The sequence below is a fragment of the Canis lupus genome, chromosome 17 (assembly GCF_048164855.1).
Source record: "Canis lupus baileyi chromosome 17, mCanLup2.hap1, whole genome shotgun sequence".
NCBI lineage: Eukaryota > Metazoa > Chordata > Mammalia > Carnivora > Canidae > Canis > Canis lupus.
Window position 1 is genome coordinate 50,418,337 of NC_132854.1, and position 26,030 is coordinate 50,444,366.

The window sequence follows — 26,030 nt, forward strand, 5'->3', positions numbered from 1 at the left end:
AACAGTGAAAAGTATGGGTGGGTATTCAGGGCACAACAGTCTGTGTTTAGAGTGCAACAAAATATTTGAATGACACACATACTGAATGACACCCTGTATATAGTACCAGGTACTGTATGAATGCAAATTGGTATCTCTCTGTAGTATTCCCTCTACTGAGTAATCTCTCACCAGATTCAAGGACAGGAAAACTATGGTTCTGCAGCCTTTACTGAGCAATGAAATTCACTAGCCTTTCATTCGTTCATCTTTTTATTTATCTGTTGAATGCAGAATTACTAAGTACCTAATGCGAACCAGTAATATGTTGGATGAGCCCAAGTTCATATGGTGTAGGAAACCATCCTGATATTCTAATATCTAAGTTAAAGGGAGAAAATGACCAAGTTACATATTCTATCCCTCACCTCCCAGTTAATAACAAGGAGAAGCAACCTGGCAGTGTTCTATTGATGGTTCCCTTGATGTATTGAGACTGACTGCATTCTCCTCTAAAGTTTTTTGGTTTTCTTTTGCCACTTACCAATTCTTCCTTCACATCCCACCTTTCAATCAAGTTTCTATGTCATTGTCTATTGAACTTGGGTATTGATTCCACTTCCCTAAGGATAACTTTCATTATTTCCCAGTTTATTGCTGAAGTCTCCTTGATGATGACTAGTGTCTCCTTGTTGATTGCTCTTGTTATCTACCACCAAAGTCTGAGGGCCATTTCATGCCTTTGGAAGTTTTCTATAGCTGCTAAGTATCTCAGAAAACCTAACAAAAAGGAGAAGAAAACTGATTGAATTTTAATTGGCCTGGGAATGCAGTTACACAATCATTTATCTCATCGAAACTACAACCTTTTATTGGCTTGTCTCTATCTAGGAAAATGAAAAAAAAAAAGTATAGGATAATAAATGCATTATGTATGGATCTATATTATTTCCTTTTTATTCATATTCTATATATTCCAAATTCTGATAAAAATGAATGTAGGCTAATAGAGTGCCAAACTCACAATATTTAATACATGTTAATTTATCATAATAGAAATAGCCCCAACTAGGTTAATTTCCTCTTGATAGTAACAAAAAGGTATACTTTATTAGTAGCAATGTTGGTCACTTGCAAACTGTGTGTACCTAATCCTGTGAAAGAAACAAAATTTAATTACCTCAGTGAAGATGACTACATTGTGGTTGACTAATTTACTGATGAATAGGACTTGCTTATTAGAAGGCCAGAAATGCACAGCCCTCTTTCATTTAATAGGATATAGTAGAAAGAAATTGAATTTAGGTGTCAGATTGGATTTAAATCCATTTTTTTCAAGGTACTTACTAATATTGTAAATAGAGAAGCTACCCAACATTTCTGAGTTCTCTTCTCGCATCTGTAAAACAAGGATAGTATTGTCTGCTTTAAGGATTCAGGTTATGAAATTAGGTATTTTATATAAAGTGCCTAATGAATTATCCCACATATCATAAATATTTAGTACGTGGTAATCATTACAGTTTACAGTGCCTCAATCCTTAGCCATGTAAAGTTATATTATTTGTCCAAAAGCACTGTTTTCAAGGAAGTATATTTTTTACTCAGAATTTTTCTCTGGCTTTTCATTATACATAAAAGAAAACACAAAATACTCATAACAAACTCTTCCTTCCAAATAAGCTCATCTTCTTAACACAGGAACCAACCTTGGTATCTCCCTTTCTTCTTTTATATGATGTTCAATCTGCTGATAGTTCGATTCTCTCCTCCTTCATGCCTGTTTAAGTCCTATCATTTTTTCAAGGCTGAACCTAAATAATTCCACTCCGGTTCACAATAATCTTATTCTTGAACATTTTATTATTTTCCACTCATATTGACACATAGCTCTACAGTCAGAATAGCTGTATACAATACTGTTTCTCAAACAGTGGGGTGGGCAGTATATTCTCACATGTGGCCATGAATTGTCTATCCAATTTTATTTTGAATCATAGAAGATAATAAAAAATTCTTATTTTGAATAATCTTATTTGAATAATCTTAATCTTATTTTGAATAATCTTTGAATATTTTGAATAACCTTTTTACCAATTATTATCTAAGAGTTCATGGCCCATTCTTGCATTTTGTATTTATAATTATGTTGAGGCCAACAGAGCACCTATAGAAATGGCAGTGTCAGGATACTGAGAGGTATATCTTACTGCCCATAGTTCTAATGTTAAGATAATTACAATCATCTGTATTTTCTTGTATTTATGCAACACTTTACCAATAAAAGAAACTAAACTTATTTTATGTTCATAGTAATATAATTTTAGGCCATTTTAGAGTATAATATTTCAGTTCTGGAATTGTGATAGTCATTATTTGTACTCACCAATGTATATTGTAACATTGGGACCTAAAACATCCAGTCATCGTACAGTTAGATGGGGCTGCATGACTAGTGCTTACTAATATTCAAAGATGAGGTAGTGAAAATTATTCTGTATATCATTCCAGTCATTTCTCTGCTTTGATACATTATGCATGGAGATCCTAAATTTGTATGGTGAAAACTGCACTAGAGAGTCACCTGACATAGATTATGTGATAGAATTTTATGTGTTAAGTCATTGAGATTTGAAGTTTGTTATCGATGTAGCAAAATCTACTTATACAGACTAACAAAGAGCCCGAGCAATAGCTATCAATACAGAATTCACATTTTAGTAATTTTGTTTTAAAAAATAATAACATAACCCAATAATGCTGTTAATTTGAATTATGTTTTGTCGCTTTTGGCTCTGTGTGATTTGTAAAATTTATAAAACCAAATATTACTTTACTTTTAAGGTTTCATAAATCTATAAGTGCAAGAGTTTCACCACTATATTTATTTAAGTATCATTATCGTAATGTTAATTTAATTCTACAGTAGGAATCCTCAGATATATTTTGATGTTTTAATGAGGGTACACATATTACTAAAATTTGACAAACAATAGTTTTAAGTTTTAATTCATCGATTTCATATTAAGATAGACCTGAGGTATATTCTAAATAGCAGCCTTGCTGTAAGGGGCTAGGATATAATTCATAAAATTCAAGACTCATTTTTTTCCCTGTAAAACTGATGTATTAATGTCTTCCTTCTGTTAGACTTATGAGGAATAAGTGAGATATTTTTGAAGGCTAGTTATAATGCATGTCCGTAGTTCAGTGAATGTCAAATAAAAAAAAAAACTTTTATAAGTTTACTTATGTCTTGTTTCTAAAATGTTTGATAAGATTTTTAAAGATGTATCAAAGGTTTTATATATTTTTGTTTTTACATTTTTATTATACTTCTCACAATGCTCACTAAGAGAGCTGCCATAGAGTAAGCTCTGGTTTCTAAAAATGTATATTGCATTTAACTGAATCATGACTTATTTCCCCACAAACACATGGTATAACCCCTACCATTTATTTACTCTATAACTCAGCTACTGCCTCCATGCTCTAAGGGGACCTACCCAGGTCCAGAAACCTCAGCTTTTTCTCCATCTCATTTTCTCAAAGCCTTATTTTCTGTACCAAGACAAAAAAGATAAAAAGAAATAAGAATAGAAAAGGAAACAAAAAGAATAAAAAAGAACAAAAAAGATAAAATCCACACTTATGTGATTGTCAATGGATGACTTCTCAAGTTAACATAACCCATTCATTCAACAACCAAACCAGGTGCTAAAATTAAAGTGTTGAGCAAAAGGAGAAATTGCTATGCCCTCATGAAGCATATTATGGGCTAGCAGAGATGGATAAAACAAAGGATCTCATGCAAAAATGTGAATTATAACTCTGATAAATACAACTAAATAATACTTCTAAAGGAGCTTATATTTGGATGAAATTCATTGTTAGAGAAGTGAGGGAGAGTTTTTCTGAGGAAGTAACAATTGACTTAAGACCTAAGGAACATGAACTGGCTGAGAGATTGGTAGACAAAGGTAGGAGGTTTCATAGGGAGCGGACAACACAATCAAAATTTATGTGGTCAGAAGGAACATAGTGGGAAAGTCTCTAGTCTCTCTAGAATGCAGAATTGAATAGAGGGCAGTAGGACTAAAGCAGACAATAAGGAAAAGAAGGGTGTGTAGTGAAACTGTAGAAATAAGCAGGGTTCTCTTTTCTCCGCATCTTCTCCAACATTTGTTGTTTCCTGCCTTGTTAATTTTCCCCATTCTCACTGGTGTGAGGTGGTATCTCATTGTAGTTTTGATTTGTATTTCCCTGATGGCAAGTGATGCAGAACATTTTCTCATATGCATGTTGGCCATGTCTATGTCTTCCTCTGTGAGAATAGTGAAAGGGAATATAAGGGAAGGGAGAAGAAATGTGTGGGAAATATCAGAAAGGGAGACAGAACGTAAAGACTGCTAACTCTGGGAAACGAACTAGGGGTGGTAGAAGGGGAGGAGGGCGGGGGGTGGGAGTGAATGGGTGACGGGCACTGGGTGTTATTCTGTATGTTAGTAAATTGAACACCAATAAAAAATAAATTAAAAAAAAAAGAAATAAGCAGGGTTCTATAATCATGACCTATGAAGCCTGAATATTCTTTTCTATAAAAGTGATATATATTCCTTCTATTAGATTTATGGAGATTAAATGAGACACTTTTGAAAGTTTATTATAATGCATGTCCATAGTGCTCAATGAATATCAAATTAAAATAACTATTAGTTTACTTCTGTCTTGTGTCTAAAATGTTTTAATAAGTTTTAAGACTTACAAGACATAGGTTTTGTTTTTTAATATCACAGGGTCTTTCATTTATCCCAAGAGCAATGGGAAGTGATTGGAATATTTAAATAGGGCAGAGAAAAGTAACATTTTTTTTATTGTTGTTTTTGTTGTTGTTGTGTGTTAACTGAGGCTGTAGCAGTATGGAAAGCAAATGAATGTATGTGAGCAAATACAGCAGGTATAAGCTATACTCCAGGGAAATAATGATGATAGCCTGGACTAGAGTGGTCGTGGTAGGGAAGAAAAGAATATAACACAATAAAAATCTGTTTAAGAAGGAAAACTGACAGAGCTTGATGATGGGGAGAGAGAAGATGACAAAAGCAGCACCTACATTTCTGATTTGTGTATATGGTAGTGGTACACTCATCATCCTAGAAAATGTTAGAACAAAAAAAAATGTTAGAGCATAAGATGAAGAGAAAAGATCACAAAGTACATTTTAGGAACATTGAGTTTGAAATGCCTTTGAACAAAGAAAGATACTAGGTAGGCGAGTGGACATACATTTTGGTGCTGGAGATAGAAATCTGTGCCAATAACTAAAAGTGTAGATTCAGATAAGACCTCTTGAATATGAGATTTTCGGTAAAGATTTGACTGAGCCAGATTCCAAGATGTAAGGAACTCCAATATTTAATGTCCAGGGAGAAGGATCTATAACTGCAGAAGTCAGTAAATAGGGCTATTGAAATTAAAGACTGTTTAATCAAGAAAGGAATAGTCAATAGAAGTCAAGTAAGATGAATAGTGAAAAGTGACATTTGGACTTACAGGCACAGATGTATCTATCAGCGATCTTAGGGAAATCTATTTATTTGAATGATGGGAACGGAAGTCAGACTGAGCTGGGTGGAGGGGTGAATAGGTATAAAGAAATAAAAGGAAGGTAAAAATAATTTCTCCTTAAGTTTAAAGAAAAATATGAGGAAAATATCAGAACTTGGACTACCTAAAGGAAGTCTTTAAACATTGGTATTAGGCAGAGGTGGGTGTGTGAGTGTTTGCTAAAGTAAAACTTGCCTATTTTATTTCCAAATTAATTGCATCTCATCTTACAAAATAGGTATATCCTTCAAAAGTGAATATGAATATAAATTTTGTCAAAATGAAAAAAAAAATTTTGTCAAAATGTTTTAGATACAACATGAAAATGGGAGATAATCTCTTAATGAGATTCCTTTTTTTTTTTTTTTTTTTGAGGGAGAGAGAGGGCACACATGTAGGGGGCTGGGGTATGGGAGAGAGAGAATCTTAATTAGGCTCCATGCACAGTGATGACTCTTACAAGGGGCTTGATCAGGACCTTGAGATCATGACTTGAGTTAAAATCTAGAGTTGGATGCTTATCTGAGTCATCAGGCACCCCAAATTGCTAGTTATTTCTGAATTTTCCACTTCTGTGACTATTTGAGAACTCTGTATTACACTTACTTGTATAGCTTTCTTTTTAAAAATATTTGATTTATTTATTCATGACAGATACAGAAAGACAGAGACATAGGCAGAGGAACCTATGTTCCTCCCAAGGGGAGCCCGATACAGCACTCAACCCCAGGACCCAAGGATCACAACTTGAGCCAAAGGCAGATGCTCAACCACTGAGCCACTCAGGTGCCCCATTGTCTAGCTTTCTTTAAATCAGCTACACCCATCCACATTCATGGCACTAGACATTAGCTTTACTAAATGCCATAACTTTTAGTGTTATCTAAATTGTTAACTGAATTTATTTATTATTAAAGTTGGACTCCATTCTATTATTGATTAGTATTGTGTTTTTACATTCCAACTAAGGGTTGATCAAATAATATTTTTAAATAAGAAAAAAAAAGACTTGGATTCCTTGGAAAACTATAGAAATATAATTGAACTTCTCTGATAAAGGTAGTGTAAAGGTATTAACTATTATTAATATCTTTATACTTAATCTTCCTACGCACATTTTCTAAATGGTTTTTAATATCAAAACAAAGAAATCCAATTTCTCACCCTAGAAATAGGTATATAATCATGAACTACTACAGGGAACTATGTTCAACCCTTAATAACAAAAAATAATTTAATGGCTAAATAAATAAAATCTTATGCGTAGAATTTTGAGGACAAGCTTAAAGGAAAGCCACAGATTTGATCATGGTAAAATATTACCCATCAATAGAAATTGATATATGGATACAAATTGGTTCTTTCTTATGTAAACCTGAAATCCTCTATAACTTCTACTCATCATCCCCTAGGGCAATGGGTATGCTTATTTGTCACCTACTGAGTGGATCTCTGAATACTTGAAGACAGTGTTTATATTGCTCTATCCCAAGTATTCTTTCTCTATGCTAAATATGACAGCCTTCTTAAAAGAGAGCTTCTACTTTTCTCTCTTATTCTTTCATCTTCTGACATGTTTCAGGTACTTTTATTCCATCTAAAATACGACACTCAAAACCTAAGGTAATGTTCTATTAATTAATTAATTATCATTAGAACTGATAAGTGAATTCCATAAGGTTACAGGAGACAAAATCAATGTACAAAAATCTGTTGCATTCCTATACACTAATGTACAGAATTGTTGGGTCACTACATAGTACACCTCAAACTAATATAACGCTATATTTAGCTATGCTGGAATTAAAACAAAAAGCATAAAAAACAAAAAAAAATCATTTCCATAAATATTTATTAAGTACTTGCTTAATAAATAGTACTTGCTAGGTACTATTCTAGGTACTAGGGATAGGGAAGAAAATAGAGGACTAATCCCTATAACTTACAAATCACAGGGTAGTTGTACATTTTAATTTAGAAAAAAGATTTGACCTTCTTTAGCTCCTTTACTCATCATTTGTAAAGGGAGTTCAATAACTATGAAGGTTTTCTTGGGTTTCCTTTTTTTAAAGATTTTATTTATTCATGAGAGACACAAAGAGAGAGGCAGAGACACAGGCAGAGGAAGAAGAAGTCTCCATGCAGGAAGCCTAATGAGGGACTTGATCCTGGGACTCCGAGATCATGCCCTGAGCCAAAGGCAGATAGATGCTCAACTTCTGAGCCACCCACGCATCCCTCTTGGGTTTCCTTTTAACATATTTTTCCCATTTCCTCATTTCTCTCTCATTCAGAAATAAAGTAGGTAACAAGGAAAGACTATGGCAGAGATTATATTAACCAGATCTTACTTCCACTCAAGTTATTTATTTTTGAGAATAAAGCTCACAACTAACTGCTTGTGGGTATAGTCTAAATATGGGGTCAACAAACAAGTGTTCTTGGTCTACCCTCCAAGAATTTGGACAACAGGGAAGAAAGATTATGTTTTGAAAATCAAACTATGTAGTCATCAACATTAGTGTATGGAACAGAAGAATAGTTATTTTTAAAATTATGGAAAGAATAAGTCTTGGGGTAAGCAAACTGTTTTTCTGATTGGACATATTAACAATTAAAAAACAAACAAAGTCAATCAGAAGGGGAACATGAGTACTGCCAATCTTAAAAGCAAAGCTTCTGGATGCTTCCTTAAGCAATACTTTGGGCAGAGAGCATCTTCTAAGGTTGTTACAAATTCTTTGTATGGGTATCTTCGCAGGTGTGTATCATTAAGGAGATAAATACCCCAGTTATTAGAGTTGCAGCGATTACATATTTGAATCTCACAGCTAATTCACTTTGCTTTTCTGAGTGTTTGCTAAAGTCCAAACTAATTTTGCAGTAAATAATCATTTAACTCTCTAGGCATTAGTCAGCAACTTGAGTTCAGTCTACTCTGAGAAACTAAAGACTTCACCTCTCTAAAACATCAAAGCCAAGGAAGAGCCAAGTCAGCCCTGGAGCCCTTGAGGGGTCGTCTTCATGGCGAGGATTTCATGGAGGAGCAATCTTCTATTTTATTATGTGCCTTGAGTTCTTTTTATTAATAAAGACCTAGATCTTCCAGACATATCCAGACCTTTAGTGATGACCATTACCGTCCTCACTCTTTTGCACCCCACCAAGGCAGAACTTTGCTCCCTGGGTCTGTTCAGTTCCTATAGGTTACCTCTTCTCCAGGCAGAGTGTCTAACTCCCTAAACACTCTACATTTTTTTTGTTTAATCCTATGTTTGTTTAGCATGCTGCCTGTGCAGGATTAGAGCACATCTAATCGTTAGAATTATTGTACTCCCCACATTTTACAGATCGGTTTGTCTCATCCTTAATTATTTATCTGGTGTATTCACTGATGACACTGGGTAAAACTCTTGTCATTCCACACTAGTTAAAATTAAAAGTAAACCGTGACACCATTTGAAGTACTGTTGAACTTTAGCTCTCTTTCAGTTAAAAGATTCTGAAAGAACAGGTGATCAATTCTGAATTTTAAAAATAAACACAAATTATTTTCTCTGTTGAGTAATTAATGCATAATTACATAATTACTTTATCACATGGCTCTGATCAAATAATTATATATGGCCTTTATGCAGGCTCTCTGTGCTCTAAGCATTTTGCACACATGATTAATTGGCTAGAGAATTTTTTCTTAAAGGGATGATTATCCACTAAATTACTTTTTAACATTAAGGAACTATATATTTATAGATGAATTTAACAACTAGCTCACTGCAAAAAATGGCCCCAAATCTGCATCCTTCCACATACCACATACTTTGTAATATGACTTTGCAGATTTTTCTATCAAGAGGTAGAACCCATTCTCATTTCTTAAATCTGGGCTGGATTTGTGACCTGCTTTATTTTATAAAATATGGCAAAAGTAATTTGCCAGACAAAAGGCAAAGCTTCCAGGGCTTCCACACCTGTGCTTACTTTCTTGGAACTATGTTCAACCACCAGAAGGACAAGTATAGGCTAGCCTGATGAACTAAGTCATCTCATGCATATATAGAGAGCCAGATGAATGCCAGACATGTGAAGGAGATCATATTAGGAAAAGCCATCCTCTAGACAGCCAATCTGGTAGTTAATTAAAAATACATAAGTAAACCCATCTGATATCAACTGAGCCTAACTCAGATCAGCAAGACTACCTAGGTAACTCTTAGACTATGGAGTAATAATAAATAATAATAAATAAAAAATAATAAATGCTTATTGTTAGACTCATTAGAGATTAGATTATGTTGTTGAGGGCTGAGAGGCACAATCAGCCAACTGACACAATCTCTCTCAGATATTCTTACCCCAATCCACAGAAGACATTTCAACATAGTATAGACTATATTATTTTCCATTGCTAGTAAACAACTCAATCTCTGAATGTCCACATGCCACTCAAAGATGTCTGAAACCCTTTATTTGTCCAAATTGTGTTCCTATTATATTTTATAACTTTATTCAAGCTAAAAAAATTTATTTTTTTCTACATTTGCTAGTTTCTCCCATTCAATTATTTACCCTAGCCAATGAAGTCTCCATTTAAACATTGATCAAACAAACTGAACACAGGGTGCCTAGGTGGCTGAGTTGGTTAAGTGTCTGCCTTCAGCTTTGGTATTGATCCCAGAGCCCTGGGATCAACTCCACATTGGGCTCCTTGCTCAGCAGGGAACCTGTGTCTGCTTCTGCTTCTCCTGGTGTGTGTGCATGTGCTCTCTCGCTCTCACTCTCTTGCTCTCTCTTAAACAAACAAACAAACAGAAAAAAAGAATTCTCAACTCTTCATTTGCACATGCTACCATAGTTTGGAACTATATTATCTCTATGCTGAATTAATTAATTGCTTTGTCTTGAGTTTCTCTCTACAAATCAGTTCTACCAGATTTTCCCCCCACAACATACACCTAATTTTATGACTCCTTCCCTTAAAAGTAATTCTTTGTTAAGTTTAAATATAAACCCTTTCTGTCAGTAAGTACATATATATTTTTCTGTGTGGTAGAAACACAAAGTTCCCCAATATAGATAAAATACTATCCATTGCAGTACCATTAGCTTCATTTTCAAAAGAGTCTATTTGGGTAGTGAATTTATTGGTCATTCAAAATATATTTCTGCTTTGATGGGTTAAAGAACAATAGTACCACATTGACAGATTACATGATATAAGCCAAAACTTGGTGCTTCTTGCATAGGAGTTGAAGTTCATATGGCTTTGCAAATCCAATATCAAATTTTGTCATTTGCATGTTCATTCTCATCCCAAATACACCATCCTTCCTAAGGTGTCTTTATTCCTTTACTCAAGATAATTCATCTGTCTCAAATGTCCTTTCTTCCTCCTCCGTAGGAAAAATTCTGCTTATCCAGTGAAACATAGCTTTAAAAACACCATCTCAATGACAACTTCCTTGATAATACAGTCAGAAATAATCCCCATCTATGAGCTCTCACAGCAAGTTTTTACTAATATTATTATAGTACTTAACTCTTTGTTAGTTGTATAAGAGTTTATCTTCCCTGATTCACTGTGAGATCTTTGAAGGTGATGATTATATAATTTTCATTTTTTGTATTCTTAGAATCTAATAAAGGGCCTGGCAGTAGATATAAGTAACTATTCTATGTCAATAGCAACATATTATATGTAGAGCGAGGAGAATTTTCCCTCATTGATTCCTAGCATATGTCTCTATGGAGTAATTGCAAGAGGCAATTCATGAGCAAACTATTCGGAATTTTTTTCACATTCCATATTATATTTTAGACTAACAGCAGCACGGATGTGGGCAGTATTCCCAGTTTATAAATGAAGAAACTTGGAGAAATAAGGGGAATTGACAAAAGGTACAGAGGCTCTTTAACTCTACAGTTTGGTATATTTTTACATGACTAAAATCTTAGATTTAAGAAAACAATTTCATCATAGCATACATAGCATGAATTAAAATCCTCAAAGTATTCAACTAACTATAGGGTTCATATATACTGAAAAGTTAAAACTGTGCATGAAAACTTTAAGGCGTATTTTTCACAGCATACGTTATTGAACCGTTTTCCCACATACGGGCTCATTGTAATTCTAGTATCTTGGTAGCCCAAAAAAGACCCTGCTTGTAAAAGAAAAAAAAAAAGTGACATAACAATGACGACTGTAAATTATTTCATATGTTTCAAGACATGAAATGAATAAAAAACACGTTGACTTTAAATATAATTCTTTTAACAATAAAACTTCAGTTTAAATTTGTTTGAAAGAACTTCTTCAGAAGTTTTATGAATGACCTTCTTTACTGCATGGCTATAATCCACATTTCCTTAAAACAATTTCCTTTGAGGGTCACCTGGGTGGCTAAGTCAGTAAAGCATCTGCCTTCAGCTCAAGTCTTGATCCTGAAGTCCTGGGATTGAGCCCCATGTCTAGCTCCCTGCTCAGTGGGGAGTCTGATTCTCCCTCTCCCTTTGCCATGGCCCCTGCTTGTTCTCTCTCTTTCTCCCAAATAAAAAATTAAACTCTTAAAAGAAAAAGAATTTCTTTTGCTCTTATTGTACCATGTACATGTTTTCTGTCTTGAAGTTTGGTTAGGCATTGAAATGCATAAGACAGGGATTTGTCTCCTCTGCTGATTCTGCGATACCAGTACATTCTTTCCAGGCTATGAAAAGAAAAAGCACTGTAATGCTAAAAGTCTGTATCAATAGAAGCAATAATGATACTGACAGTAAATTGACAATAAGCAAACTAACTTTCAGTACATCTGCTGGTATGTAGAAATGATGATCTCATTGATTTTGGGTTGGTTACCTATTTATTTATTTTTTTGGTCTTTAATCTAGAATTCCTGCCAGACTTTTACGCATACTCTTTTAGGATACTGTAGCTAAAACTCAAAACAAACTTTAAAAAGTTATGTAATGCTGCACTTAATACGATACAATTCAGTAGCTGAAATCACCTCCTAACTTCAGAAAGGGGTTACATATAGGACAATTAGGCAATCTGTTCATCAGGTGGGTCCACTGATAGAGCAGTTTTGGAGCAGTTACGTAACTCAATCACATGCTTATCTGCCACTTATCTGCATATGGTGTATTCACAGTGTAGAAGATATATTTGGAGATATATTTTGAAAGGGTAATCAATTTTGTCTCTGTGAGTGATCTTAGTTGTGAAAGAATGATCCACACAGTTGTGAGTGAATGACTTAAATTTTAGACTGATAGAATTACCTACTTACAATATCTCTGATGAAAACTCACTGGACTAGCCACTAGCATTTCTCTCTTAACATGTAATCTTTAATGAAGTTTTTCACCTAATATCTTATGTATTTAATTACCTTCCACTCTCAATGAAGAGAGAGAAAAGATTAGGTAAAAGGCAGAAGTTTCTCAGGATATTCAGTTTTTTCTACACTCAAGTCAAAACTGAAAATATCAAAAAAGGTAACTTAAGGCCTTTTCCCCTTAAATTCCATGTAAATAAGACTATAATATGGCATTTTTTCTCCCAATAAAGTAACAGAATTATTAGCGTCAGTTATAGTTCTTTGGATGTAAGTAATAGAAATTGATTATAAATTGTTCAAACAAGAAAAATGGATTCCAGGCAGTCCACAGGCTTGTTGGATGAATGAATGTGATTTGCCTCATGTGGGTTATTTGTTCATCCTGTGTAATATTGGCGGTATTGGGTACTGGGGTTTCTACTGTTTGGGGTAGTGAGTCAGGACTTGTACCAGAACAAAGAGAAAAGGGATTTTAGATAGACTAAAACAACAAATTCCACTGAGGCAGTAAGTGAATCATCTACGAAATTTACTCTTTTATGATTATCATCCCACTTATTATCCTCCTTTGTTCTTTACAGTTACCTCTCATAATGAGAAAGGAAGTGAACTGCTATTAGCAAAGTGAAAGGTAGTTTTACATGAACTGTGATTTTTAATTATTTAGTGATTTAAGAACAAGGAGAGATCAGTAATGACCATGAGACAATATCTTACAGGACCCTAAGGGGGTTTGAGTAAAGTAAATCCAGTCTAATATTACTAACGTAAGATTTCCTCTTGGCATGTTTCAAAGTGAAGAAAACTGTCCATGGAATTAGTACAATGGATTCAAGTTCCAAATTTATATCTCATCTTATATAAACCTGGGCAAGTCAATTAATCTGTCATTTTATTCATGTGATAACAGGAGAAACAATTTGATCCACCAACAGCATTATTGTAAAAAGATATAAGTATTTTTATAAGAAATGATTTTTGAAACACAAAGACTTAAATGAATAGGAGTCATTGAGCTCAGTCTAACTGAACATTTGTTTATTTTATTGCCTCTTTTCTAAATTACATTTTAAATTTTGGAATTTGAGCTCTTGATAACATTTCCTAAATAACTCAAATAACATCATAACTACAGTCTTAGATAATTTCTACACTAGAAGTTTCAGGAGGGCAGTGATGACTTCTGATTTATTTATAGCTTTAGCTTCATGTCCTTCAGAGCCCAGTATTTTGAAGGTACTAAATAAATATTTCTTGATTGAATGAAATTCATTCAGTGCTTGAGATTTAGTGCTCAAGAAATCCATTCTTATCCTGAACTGTAGAGCAGCAAATATATAGATTCAAGAAATTTCTTTTTTGGAGAAGTTGAACAAGCTTATAACAAATTTTATTATTCTCTATTTTATTTTGAATGTAATGAAGTAACAATGGCAGGGGTTCAGTTTTGAAATTAAAAACATAAGTGTTCCATAAAACATAAATTATTTTTCTGTGTTCTGGAGTAGTAGCACCAAGTTGCTTTTATGCACTGTTTATATAAAGAAATAACCACAATGGTGTGTTTAGTTACACAAATGTACGCACTTCATTTATCTGTTTTCTCCTGAAGAAAATGTAAATATAAAACTATATAGAAGCTCACATTGAGATGCTATATGTTTTATTTAACAATATGAGTTGGGTGTGCATTTAGCAGGTGTCTTAGTTGGGCTGCTATAACAAATCACCAGAGACTAGGCACCTGAAACATTTCTCATAGTTCCAATTTCAAGGTGCCAGCAGATCCAGTGTCTGTTGATGCCCACTCACTTCCTGTTTTGGAGATAGCTATCTTCTTGCATTCCCCATGGTGGAGAGCAGAGCTAAAGAGAACAAGCTCTCATTCTCATTTTTCTTGTTAGAAGGGCATAAATCTCATTCTTGAGGGCTCCACCTTTATGACACAAATACCTCCCAAAGTCCTAGCCAACCAATCACCATCACATTGAGGGTTAGAATTTCAACAAATGAAATTTGGTGGTTTGGGAGGGACATAAATATTTAGTCCATGGTAGCCAGAGTATACCATAACAGATTTACAAAATCAGTGCCCTGAGTAAAGATCTAAATGTAAGTGCCCATGAAAATGTGGGTTTTGTTGTTGTTTTTAACCAAATGTCACACAGGTAATCTGCCAATCCCGAGGACAGATCTTCTCTTGACCTTATGATGGAAGGAACGTTGTGAATAGGATTCAGATTGGATCGCCATGTCTCTGCTTAGACTGTTGGCACCTCCTTCCCTGTATGTTATTTAAAGTTAAACAATCCAGACTTTGGAAGTGTACTAGCAACTGGTTTGATAGCTTTTGTGGAACCATGTAAATCAAACATGTCTTGTGTATCATGGTGAACGGTGTTCTTTCAGGGTATCACCTAGAGTAGAAAATGAGGGAGGCCTTTGTTGAACAGAGGATGAAAAGGAACACTTTCTGGGATAAGTTGGGTACAGTTTACAACTAGGTTTAAGTTCCAAAGCTCTTCTGTTAGTGAAAGGGGAGCTGGCCCCTGCTAAATGTAGCAGATTGGGGAATAAGGAGAAACCAATTATAGAGAACTCCCATTATCTGTGGATCTAAAAGTGGTATCTTATCTTAAAAAATGTAAGTACCTTTGCTTGTGAATTTTATATTTCTGTGTATGAGAGAATTATATCTAGCACAAAAATAAAATGTGCAAAATAGAAGCAAATCTAGAGAAGCCCATCACATGATGGCAGATGACAGCCTTAGAAATATAAAGCAGATATCTAGAGAGGGAGGTCTGGCTGAGCAGACCACTCACAACTGTCATGGATTTCTAGAACCAGAATCTATTCCCTGGGTACCTACTTCTGGAGGAAAAAGATCCATACAAGTTTAGATTCCTATTTTTATTTACAAGATAACAGCTGAGACTATAGTTACCTGGATGTTACAATGTAGATTGACCCTCGATGGCTGGATAACATGGGATGATGTGATCATAATTAGGGCTAAATAACAATTTCACTATTCCTCCTCCCTCTCTCACCCTACGTCTACTACATACACTCCTTGAGCCCCACAGTTACGAACCATTTGAAGTTCTATTACTGCAGACACTCATTATTCATTTCTATATTCAGGCAAAGAACTAAAGAAAAATCCTTAAAAAATAAATCTGTCAACTTCTGCAATGGCCTGAGTTAAAAGAGCCCCTGGAAACCACCATTCTATTCTGATTTTATGAATTTGACTATTTTAATACTTCATATAAGTGGAATTACACAGTATGTGTCTTTCTGTAACTGACTTACTTCACTAACACAATGTCCTCAAGGTTCATCCATGTTGTAGCATGTTGAAGAATTTCTTGCTTTTTAAAGGCTGAATAATATTTCACTGTAATTTTATGCTACATTTTCTTTATCTATCAATGGGCATTTAGGTCATTTCCGTATCTTGGCTATATGCAATGAATATAAGAGTGATAAAATCTCTTTGAGAGCTCAATTTCAATTCTTTTAGATAAACATGCAAAAGTGAGATTGCTGAATAATATGGTAGTTCTATTTTTAATTTTTTGAGGAATCTCCATTCTGTTTTCCATAGCAACTATACCACTTTGCATTTCTACCCATCAATTCTTAAAACAAGTTGGCTTTGGAACATATCCATGGTGCTCTTTCCCAATCGTTTTTCCATTAAAAAAAATTAATTGCTATTACTTTTGTATACACAAAAACTTAAAGTGCCAAAAAACCCTATGTATTTCTGCATCTGTTTATTTACCTTGGAAATAGTTGCTATTTACCTTGGAAATAGTTGCTTTGATTTGAAAGTATTGCTTTATGGGTAAGAATATCTATCTATCTATCTATCTATCTATCTACCTACCTACCTACCTACCTACCTACCTACCTATTTAAAAAGAGACTCTATGAAAAACAAACTTAGTTCTCATATATTTCGAGTTTGGTTTGGGAAAAATTCAGTTGCTATAAGAAGCCAGATTCAGACAGATGATTCCCTCTTATGGTCTTATAATCACTAGAAAGTGTTTTGCAGGGAATTGGACATGCAGTGAAGATCATGTAGAAACTCTGATGATGCGAATTACTGTACTTGCTAGGATATTTTTAAAAATTTAAATTCAACTTAGTTAATATATAGTGTATTATTATTTTCAGGGATAGAATCTACTGATTCACCAGTTGCATATAATACCCAATACTCATTACATCAAGTGCCCTCCTTAATACCCATCACCCAGTTATCCCATCCTCCCACTCACCTCCCTTCCAATAACCCTCAATTTGTTTCCTACAGTTAAGAGTCTCTTATGGTTTTCAAGTGATAAAGAACTAAGCTACGATATAAATTTCTTGCCAAGTCTTATTCTTATGTCTCTTCTCTATCTTCACAGTGATTATAAACTTTTGTTTATAATAACTAACTCCAGAAAAATATATATATAAAAACTTCAGGAAGACTAATGATATAGGTTTTTATCAAGTGTAAACAAAATGCAGTAATTCTTGATCTTTTTTCAAGGTGGAATTGTGAATGGAAAGACCTTAGTACAGAGATTTGCCCATGCTCTAGAGCTGGAAGTCAGGTTGGGTAGATCACTTTCCCTACCTGCCTTTGTTTCTCTGCCTATTGATGGGTAGAAAGAACTTAAGAAGTCACTTATTCAAGTGCTATGGGGGCCAAATATAATGTAAATGAGCAAAAAGAGCCACTGTAACACAGTCGCAGTGGGAACAAGTCTGCAGAGAACTAGTAAGCACATGTCATTTTAAACAAGGCCAGCTGCTAGTTAGCAGCAAATTATTGTAGAAAAGCAAGTCCAGTATCACAAGTTTGCAAACTCACCAAAAGAAGTAGAAAAAATCTGGTTTTTGGATAAAATATCCTAGTTTTTAAATGTTAAGAACTCAGTGTTTTGCACATTACCTACCACAACATGACACAGAATTGTGTTCTTGGCTTATAAGCTTCCATTTGGCAACCTATGAGCAAGTGGATCTCCAGTTATGGTGCTAATAAGCCTTAACTGGAAGTACTGAGCAATTAACATCTCTTTTATTCAGAATCATGCAAGCACTTCTGAAGACTTTAAGGATATCATTGGGCTAGAGACTGGAAAAAAACAGTTCATTAATGCCAAAAACTGGTTGATAAAGTACCGGTTACATTTTTTTATTAATTTTATTATTTGGTTGTATGCTTGGTACTAAAAGTCACTATTATTTTCATGATTCTTTTAATATTTTTTATGTCATGTGTGATTACAAGCTTGTAAGTATCTGCAATTTGAAATAACTAGGTAAGTTGAACATGCTACATATTGTTCTACATTCCATATTTTCTTTCAAATCAAAAGCTCCTGAAAAAAAATGTATTATTACCAAAGCAATCTCCAGTATTATAATTCAGTGAAAAGTATAGAGAGCTCGCTGCACCTGCTAATAATGGTAGCCTCTATCAGAGTCTTTGCCTACAGTCTCTTTGTCAGGAAAAAAACAACAACAAAAACAAAACAGCTTTTTGATCTAATTATCATCATTTCCGTTGATTATGGTGTTTTTCAGAGAATTAGACTAAAACATAGTGTTGCTTATATGACGAGATCAAATAATGACAAAGGCACACATACAAAGAGTGTTTGATCTCAATGACAGACTAAACCTTCCAAATTGTTAATTATTAAGACATCATATTGGGAGAGGTTTTATGGGGCACATGGAATTTGGATGAAAAATAGACTTCTCACTTTTACTTTTTAAATGACTAATTTGCTCCGGAGAGCGGTAAATAAAATTCCTATACCTGAGATTCCTTTTAAATTTCTAGAAAGATAATATTAGCTCTGGAAGTGGACTAAAGGTGATCTTTTGTGTTAGTCATGGTGTCTACACCTCAAGGAAGCAAATTCATCTGATGAAATTTAAAACTGATAAAACACACGCCCAAACCATTTCTTACTTAGCTAGCCTTTCCTGTTGAAACTACTTTCCACTCTGAAAGAAAGCATTTTTATTCTTGGCATTAACATTTTCACAACGATATGTGTTAATTTACAGACTCTGTTTGTTTCCCCTGGCTCAGCACTTAACTGAAATATCAATTTGAAACTGAGGTTTGCTTTTTCTTTTATTAATGGATTACTTTTCTATTTTTTTCTATTGTCTTTCTGATAATATATTTCATATTGATGTTATATATGCTAAATAAGATTATCCAGGTCTCTTACTTTTGCTTTCAAATTGTCCTATTTTTATTTTTCTGTCTTTTAAATTTTCCACAACCACTGTACTAACTTACCTAACATACTTCCTCAAAACTTTGCTTTCAAACAAATACACACAAGCACATACATGCACACACAGAAAGAGAAGGGACAGGAAGGGATTTTTTTTCTTTTAACTTGGGCAGTAACATTTTGGGAAGCTTATATTTTGTTCTTGTTTCAGAATGCTTCTTCATTCTAGTAGTTTCTTTTTTAGGTAATATGCTTTCTTCTCTAATCTTTATGAGAATGCTAATTTGGAATTAAAATGTATTTCTCTATTTTCATAAAGCAAAATTCTCTTTGTAGTTTATAGCTCCATGTGTTCTGAAATATGATAGATCTTTATAATTACCACCTCAATTATGATACAGAACAGTTTCATCGTCTCTCCAAAAATTCCCTTTTGCAGTCCTTCCATACCCCCAATTCTTGGCAACCATAGATAAATTCTCCAGCCCTATAGTTTGTCTCTTCCAGAATATAAATGGAATCATATGGTATCTTGTTTGAATCTGGCCTCTTTACTTAGCAAAATGCATCTGAGCTTCATCTATTTTACTGGGTGTATCAATAGTTCCTCTAAATTATAATGTTTATTAAAGAGTTTTCTCTTTTACCAAAAACATGTTTGATCTTCCCCGGATCAACTGTTCTGCTTTGTTTTTGGCTTTTGGCTTACATAAATAAATGCCTGACAATTGTTAACTACTGTTTATATTTATAAATGAAGAGCCATTTTATTAATAAAATAAACCTTTCTACCTGGAGTAGGCCCTTTTTTCATGACTGATCTTCCCCATAAGAGAGAGAATAATAGGTTCCTGGGAAATAGGAGGGATTACTGACTGTTAATTTTTTGGGGGAGAATGTAATAGGGGATTGCACACATGGGGTAGAGAGGTGATCCTTTTTCAAATGCCAAAATAAGGATTTTTGGTGGGATTGATATTTACACTAAAAATATATTTTCCTGGTCTTTCCTGGCAGATTATTCAATTTCTTTCTAGAGCAAGGTTTGTTTTGTTTCCTTTTAACTAGAAGTAAAGGCCATTGCTGCTTTCTCCTCCTTCCCTCCCCCTCCTGATCTGTATGTATGTATATGTTGGAAGAGTAAGTGCCAAGGAAGATGAAAATACATGTTAGGTATACCAGGCCAGTGGCTGTAGAGAATGTCCACCCATTTCAAGCCTGATGTTCCTTCACAGCTATGCTGGAAAAGGACATCTCCCAGTTTAGCAGAAATATTTGTCTCTACCTTTTAAACACTATGAACCAATTGGTTTTTGTTCTCAAGATTCATCGTTTCAATTTCTGAAATGCTCTTGATCCTGCTTCTGTCCTCAGTGTTTAATGAATAGTCACTTTTATACATAATCATCATTCCTTCATGAGATTTAGGAAGGAAGAGGCAAAACTGTGTGCATTCTCAGCCATTCAGAACCAGACGGGACTCTCATTGTGGGAATGCCTGATCTCATGCAAGAACTGTGTGACCCTACACTAGGAGTTGAAGGATGGTCTTCATTACTTTCCACAGTACTATGGATTCCCTGTTTGTCACAGATCCCCAGAGTCTAAATTTAGCTAAACTTTTCTATTTAATAGTAACCTCTTGAAAGCTGAAGAATCTTTGTATCCAAGGTGTTTGCATGTGGGTGGGTAGGTGGGTGGTTGGTGTCAAATGAAGAAATGTAGATGGTTTAATAGACAGTAGAGCATGTTTGGTGGGAAGAACCTTCCATATACTTCTCAAGTACCATGGAGAAATGCTCTACTCTGACATTTGGTTCACAGTTATAGGGAATAGTGAAGGAGGTAATTATTACTGGAAGGAAAAATGTTAGGTTTTTAACATGCATTTTAGTGCTTGTTTTTCTTTACATATCTTCTTCAAAATAGTTGACATCATATAAAGAAACTGGGGCTTAGGAAATATTTCCCAAATCATTCAGCTCATAAATAGCAGAGCCACCACTCCAAAATATTTCCTCTAGTTCCTAAGACCAGACTCAACAAAAGGATCCACTATATCCTGCTTAGAAAGGCTTACTTGGAGGCAGGACTTTGACTCAGACTAATTCACACAGCAAAACAAAGTCAATTTAGTTGGGCACTATGAAATTTATGTGCTTTGATTTCTCATTTACTCTTTTTCTCTTCTTACCAAGATTTATGCTTGTTAACAGCTTAATTGTGCTGTTATTCATTACCATATAATCCAACCATTGTAAGTGTACAATTTATAGTAAATTTATAGTTGCACAACCATCCTGACAATCCAATTTTATAAAAATTTCATTGCTCCAAAAAATTCTCTCATGCCTATCTGAAATTAATATTCATATTTACCATACCTCCAGAACAACAAAAAAAAGATGTTTTATCTCTATAAATTTGCCATTCTTCTGGATTTAAAAAAACATATAATACATAGTATTTCATATGGATTCTTTCACTTATCACAATGTTTTCAAGGTTTATACTTTTGGGGGCATATATAGGTGGTTTATCCCTTATCACTAAAAGAGTAACAGGCTTAATGGGTTCCACATTTTATCCATTCACCAGTTCATGATTTATTTGGGGTATATATTGATTTCATACTCTGTAACCTTTAGAATTCATTTATTCTAAAAATTTTTGGTGGAGTACTTATGGTTTTCTATATATAAAATCATGTCAGCCACTTATAGTGATAGTTTAACTTCCTCCTTTTCAATTTGGGTGCCTTTTATTTCTTTGTCCTGCCTAATTGCTCTGTCTGGGACTTAACAAGATTATGCTGAATAAAGGTAGCAACAGTGGACACCCTTGTCTTGTTCCTGATCTTAGAAAAAAAGTTTCTAAGTAAAAGCCTTTTACTGTTGAGTGTGATATTACATATGAGCTTCTCCAAATGACTTTTATTATGTTATGGTACATTCCTTCTATATTCACTTTGTTGAGAGTCTGTACCATATATAGAGGTTGAATTTTGTCAAAAGTTTATTCTGCCTCTATTGAGATGATCATAATGATTTTTATTCTTCATTTTGTTAATGTGATAAACCCACTGTTGGATTTACAGATGTGAAACCATCCATGAATCCCCAGGAATAAATCCCATTTGATCATGACATATGATCCTTTTAATGAATTGTTGAATTTAATTTGCTAATATTTTGTTGAGGATTATTTCCATTTGTGTTCATCAGAGATAGTGGCCTGTGATTTTCTTTTTTGTGTGGTGTCCTTGTCTGGTTTTGGTATGAGGGTATTGCTGGCTACATAAAATGAGTTGGGAGCATCCTCTCTTCTTCAATCTTTTGGAAGAGTTTGAGAAAAATAAGTATTAAATCTTTTATGAATGTTTGGTAGAATTTGCCAGTGAAGTGCCTAGTCCTGAACTGCAGTTTGTTGGGAGGTTCTGATTACTAATCACTAGTAATCAGGTGTAATTATTCCTTACTGGTAACCAACCTGTTCAGATTTTCTATGTTCTTATAACTCAATCTTGGAAGATTGTATTTTTCTAGATATTAACCCATTTCTTCTAGGTTGTCCAATTTGTTGGCATATAATTGTTCATTACTAGTGTTTAATAATCCTTTGTGTTTCTGTGGTATCAGTTGTAACTTCTCATCCTTAATTTCTGATTTTATTTATTTGGTCCCTCTCTGTTTTATTCTTAGTCTAGCTAAGGGTTTTTCAGTTTTGCTTATCTTTCCAAAGAACCAGCTCTTAATATCATTGATCTTTTCCATTATCTTTTCCGTCTCTATTTCATTGATCTCTGCTTTGATTTTTATTATTTCCTTCTAAATTTGGGCTTTGTTCTACTTTTTCTAAATCATTTGGGTATAAAGTGAAATTGGTTATTTGAAATATATCTTGTTTCTTAAGATAAGCCTGAATTGTCACAAATTTCTTAGAAGCACTTTCACTGTACCGTATAGATTTTGGTACTATTTTCATTTGTCTCATGGTATTTTTTATTCCTCCTTTGATTTCTTTATTTACTTACTGTTTAGTATAATTTTGTTTAGTCTCCACGTATTTTTTAAGTCTTTTTCTTTTAACTGATTTCAATTTCATACCCTTGTAGTCAAAAAGATTTCAAATGATGGACACCTTTAGGTTTTCGCTTATCTGGAAAACTATTTCTCTTTCAATTTTGAGTGATAATATTCACAGGTAAATTATTCTCGGAGGGAAATTTCTTTTATTTTTACCACATTAAATATGGCATGGCATGCCGTTCTGGCCTGCAAAATTTCTTCTGAAAAATATGATAACATTATGGAGGTTTCCCTTGTATGTAACAAGTGGATTTTATATTGTTGCTTTTAAGGTGCTCTCTTTAACTTTCAACAATCATAATGTGTTTAGGTGTGGATCTTTTGGGGTTCATTTTAATTCAAACTCTGTGGGCTTGTTAGAGATGTCTGTCTCCTTCATCAGGTTAAGAAAGTTTTCAGCCATTATTTCTTTAAATAAGTTTCCTGCCCTGTCTCTCTTCCTCTGGGACCCCTATATCTTGTTCTTTAATTTCAAATACATTCCTCTGTTTCCTCATTCTTACAGGACTCTATGGGTTTCTATGTATTAGGTGAAACAGCTACCTTTCCCAGTCTTGAAGGAATGGCCTCATGCAGAAGACGAATCTTATCATTCAAACTTCCCCTAGCTCTTGTTTGTCTCTTGAACCTTTACAGTTGTCTAAGCTGTCTGATTTAGTCTTGAAAGGTCCCAGTTGCTTAGGGTGTAACAAGACCTGTCAGTGTTCTAAAAGGAGGGATATCAGTCAGCACCTCATTTCAGGCTCACTGAAAGCCAGATCCTTAAGCAGCAGCTTTTAAAGTGTGCAAATATAAACACACTGTGTCCTGTGGGACTACAATCATAAATCCTGCTGGCCTCTACACTAGGTAATCTGGATGTATCTCCTGGTGACTGTTGCAAAATAAGTTTCCAGACAAGTACATTAGCTCCTTTCTTGGATATCAGTGAACTATAGCAAGGTCTAGGGAGAGTGCAATGCTGGTAACCCTCAGTCTACATTCCTGGGATCACCTCTAAGCCTCTAGATGTTAACCTGAAGGCTGTCCCTCAGGCTGATGCTCCAAGCCAAGTAAATAGGACATTTTCACTGAAGACTAGGGCTTTGTTTCAGTCTGTTGTCTGTGCCATGCCCAGAGGTGGCAGCCTGCCAGGAGCTGTGTCTCCAATTGTTTTGGCCCTGGCTACTAAAGCCAGCCACTCCAGGGACTCATGGACTGTGCACATGCCTGCCAGTTTTAGCGCATTCACAGGAGAGCACAGGAGTAGGGCATCACCACTGATGTTAGTAAGGTAAAAAGAGAGTGCAAAATTGTGTATGCTAGCATGAGTATGAACGTGGTAGAGAGCACAAAAAGGGTGCCTGCCAGTATCTCCATCCCCAGAGAGAGTCCCAACAGATCCCTACTCCTCCTACAGACACTAAGATTAGCAAATTAATTTCCTTTATACGTGATCTAGGCACTTTCTAAACTGATGCTTTTGTATTGAGTTTCAGAGTGAACTTACTATGTGAGCCCTTTCAGTGTGAAATCTCAGTTCCCTATAGCCCTTTGGGTTTCTTGGAATAAGCCCCACTGTTTTTTCAAAGCTAAACATTTTAGGGTCTTGTCTCTCCAGTTCAGGTCCCAAGGGTTGGGCTACCTGATGTGGAGTATGAACACCTTGCTCCTCAGGGAAAAGTTCTATGTTTGTGAAATCCCTCCCAAATAATGGTTGCCACTCAGGGAGTAGGATTTTTAGCAAGACTACATCTCTGCATCTCCTACCAGTTTTGATGTGGACCTTTTATCCTTTGTTGTGGAGGAGTTGTCAGCTAGTTTCCAGGTCTTTTTCAAAGGAAACTGTTCCACATGCAGCTGTAGATTTGGTGTGCCTGTGAGAGGAAGTGATTTCAGGATCTTCCTATGCCATCATCTTGACAAACTTGAGGTCTGTGTCCTATGATAACTTTGAATTTTGTATATACCTCTATTTTAACCCCACCTCATGGTGCTGTATATTTATTTTTTAATTTCATCACTGGAAAGTAAACTCCTTGGTAATAGTATCTATCCATAAAGTCTATGAATCAATATACTTTTGTGAAAAAAATAGTTATTTATGTGGATATCTAATGGTGATAGAGTTACCTAAACAGCAATAAATATACAAACACTTTAGCTATCTGAAACTAAACTCTTTTAGTATTTATCAACATTAAGAATGATAAAAAGGACCCGTCACTGTAATACACATTCAAATGTTTTTGAAATGAGTATGTTCCCACTAACATACTTCAGTTTATTTTTATCTCTTTGCTTGATTGTTCCACTCTGGTGAGGGTTTTATAGAGTACAACTGATAGCTGTACACTCCTGGGTCAAAGACCAGAGAGTGACTTTTCAGTTATGCTTCTTTTATTATTTTCTCTTAGACACACACACACACACACACACACACACACACACACACACACACATTTAAAAAATATATCCAATTCTGCATGAATATTATAAAATTGTAAATGATGTATGTTACAAAAAACTTGTCTAAAAACCAATACACAGGGGCAGCCTGGGTGGCTCAGAGGTTTACTGCTGCCTTCAGCCCAGGGTGTGGTCCTGGAGACCGGGGATTGAGTCCCATGTTGGGTTCCCTGCATGGAGCCTGCTTCTCCCTCTGCCTGTGTCTTTGCCTGCCTCTCTCTCTCTCTTTCTCTCTCTCTCTCTCATGAATAAATAAATATTTTTAAAAATAAAATTAAAATAAAAACCAATACACATAG

The 26,030-nt window shown here is 34.7% G+C and overlaps 2 long non-coding RNA genes across 10 annotated transcripts in view; both read right to left on the reverse strand.

Moving 5' to 3' along the window:
- The window catches only part of LOC140608082 (uncharacterized), an 848,352-nt gene that overhangs the window by 218,712 nt on the left and 603,610 nt on the right, over positions 1 to 26,030 (reverse strand). The gene's annotated exons all lie outside the window — the stretch shown is intronic.
- Positions 275 to 25,140, reverse strand: LOC140608081 (uncharacterized). The gene is made up of 3 exons (XR_012010056.1): positions 25,033 to 25,140; positions 1,327 to 1,378; positions 275 to 759 (listed from the first exon to the last, which is right to left on the reverse strand). It is a non-coding gene; the product is annotated as an uncharacterized lncRNA (long non-coding RNA).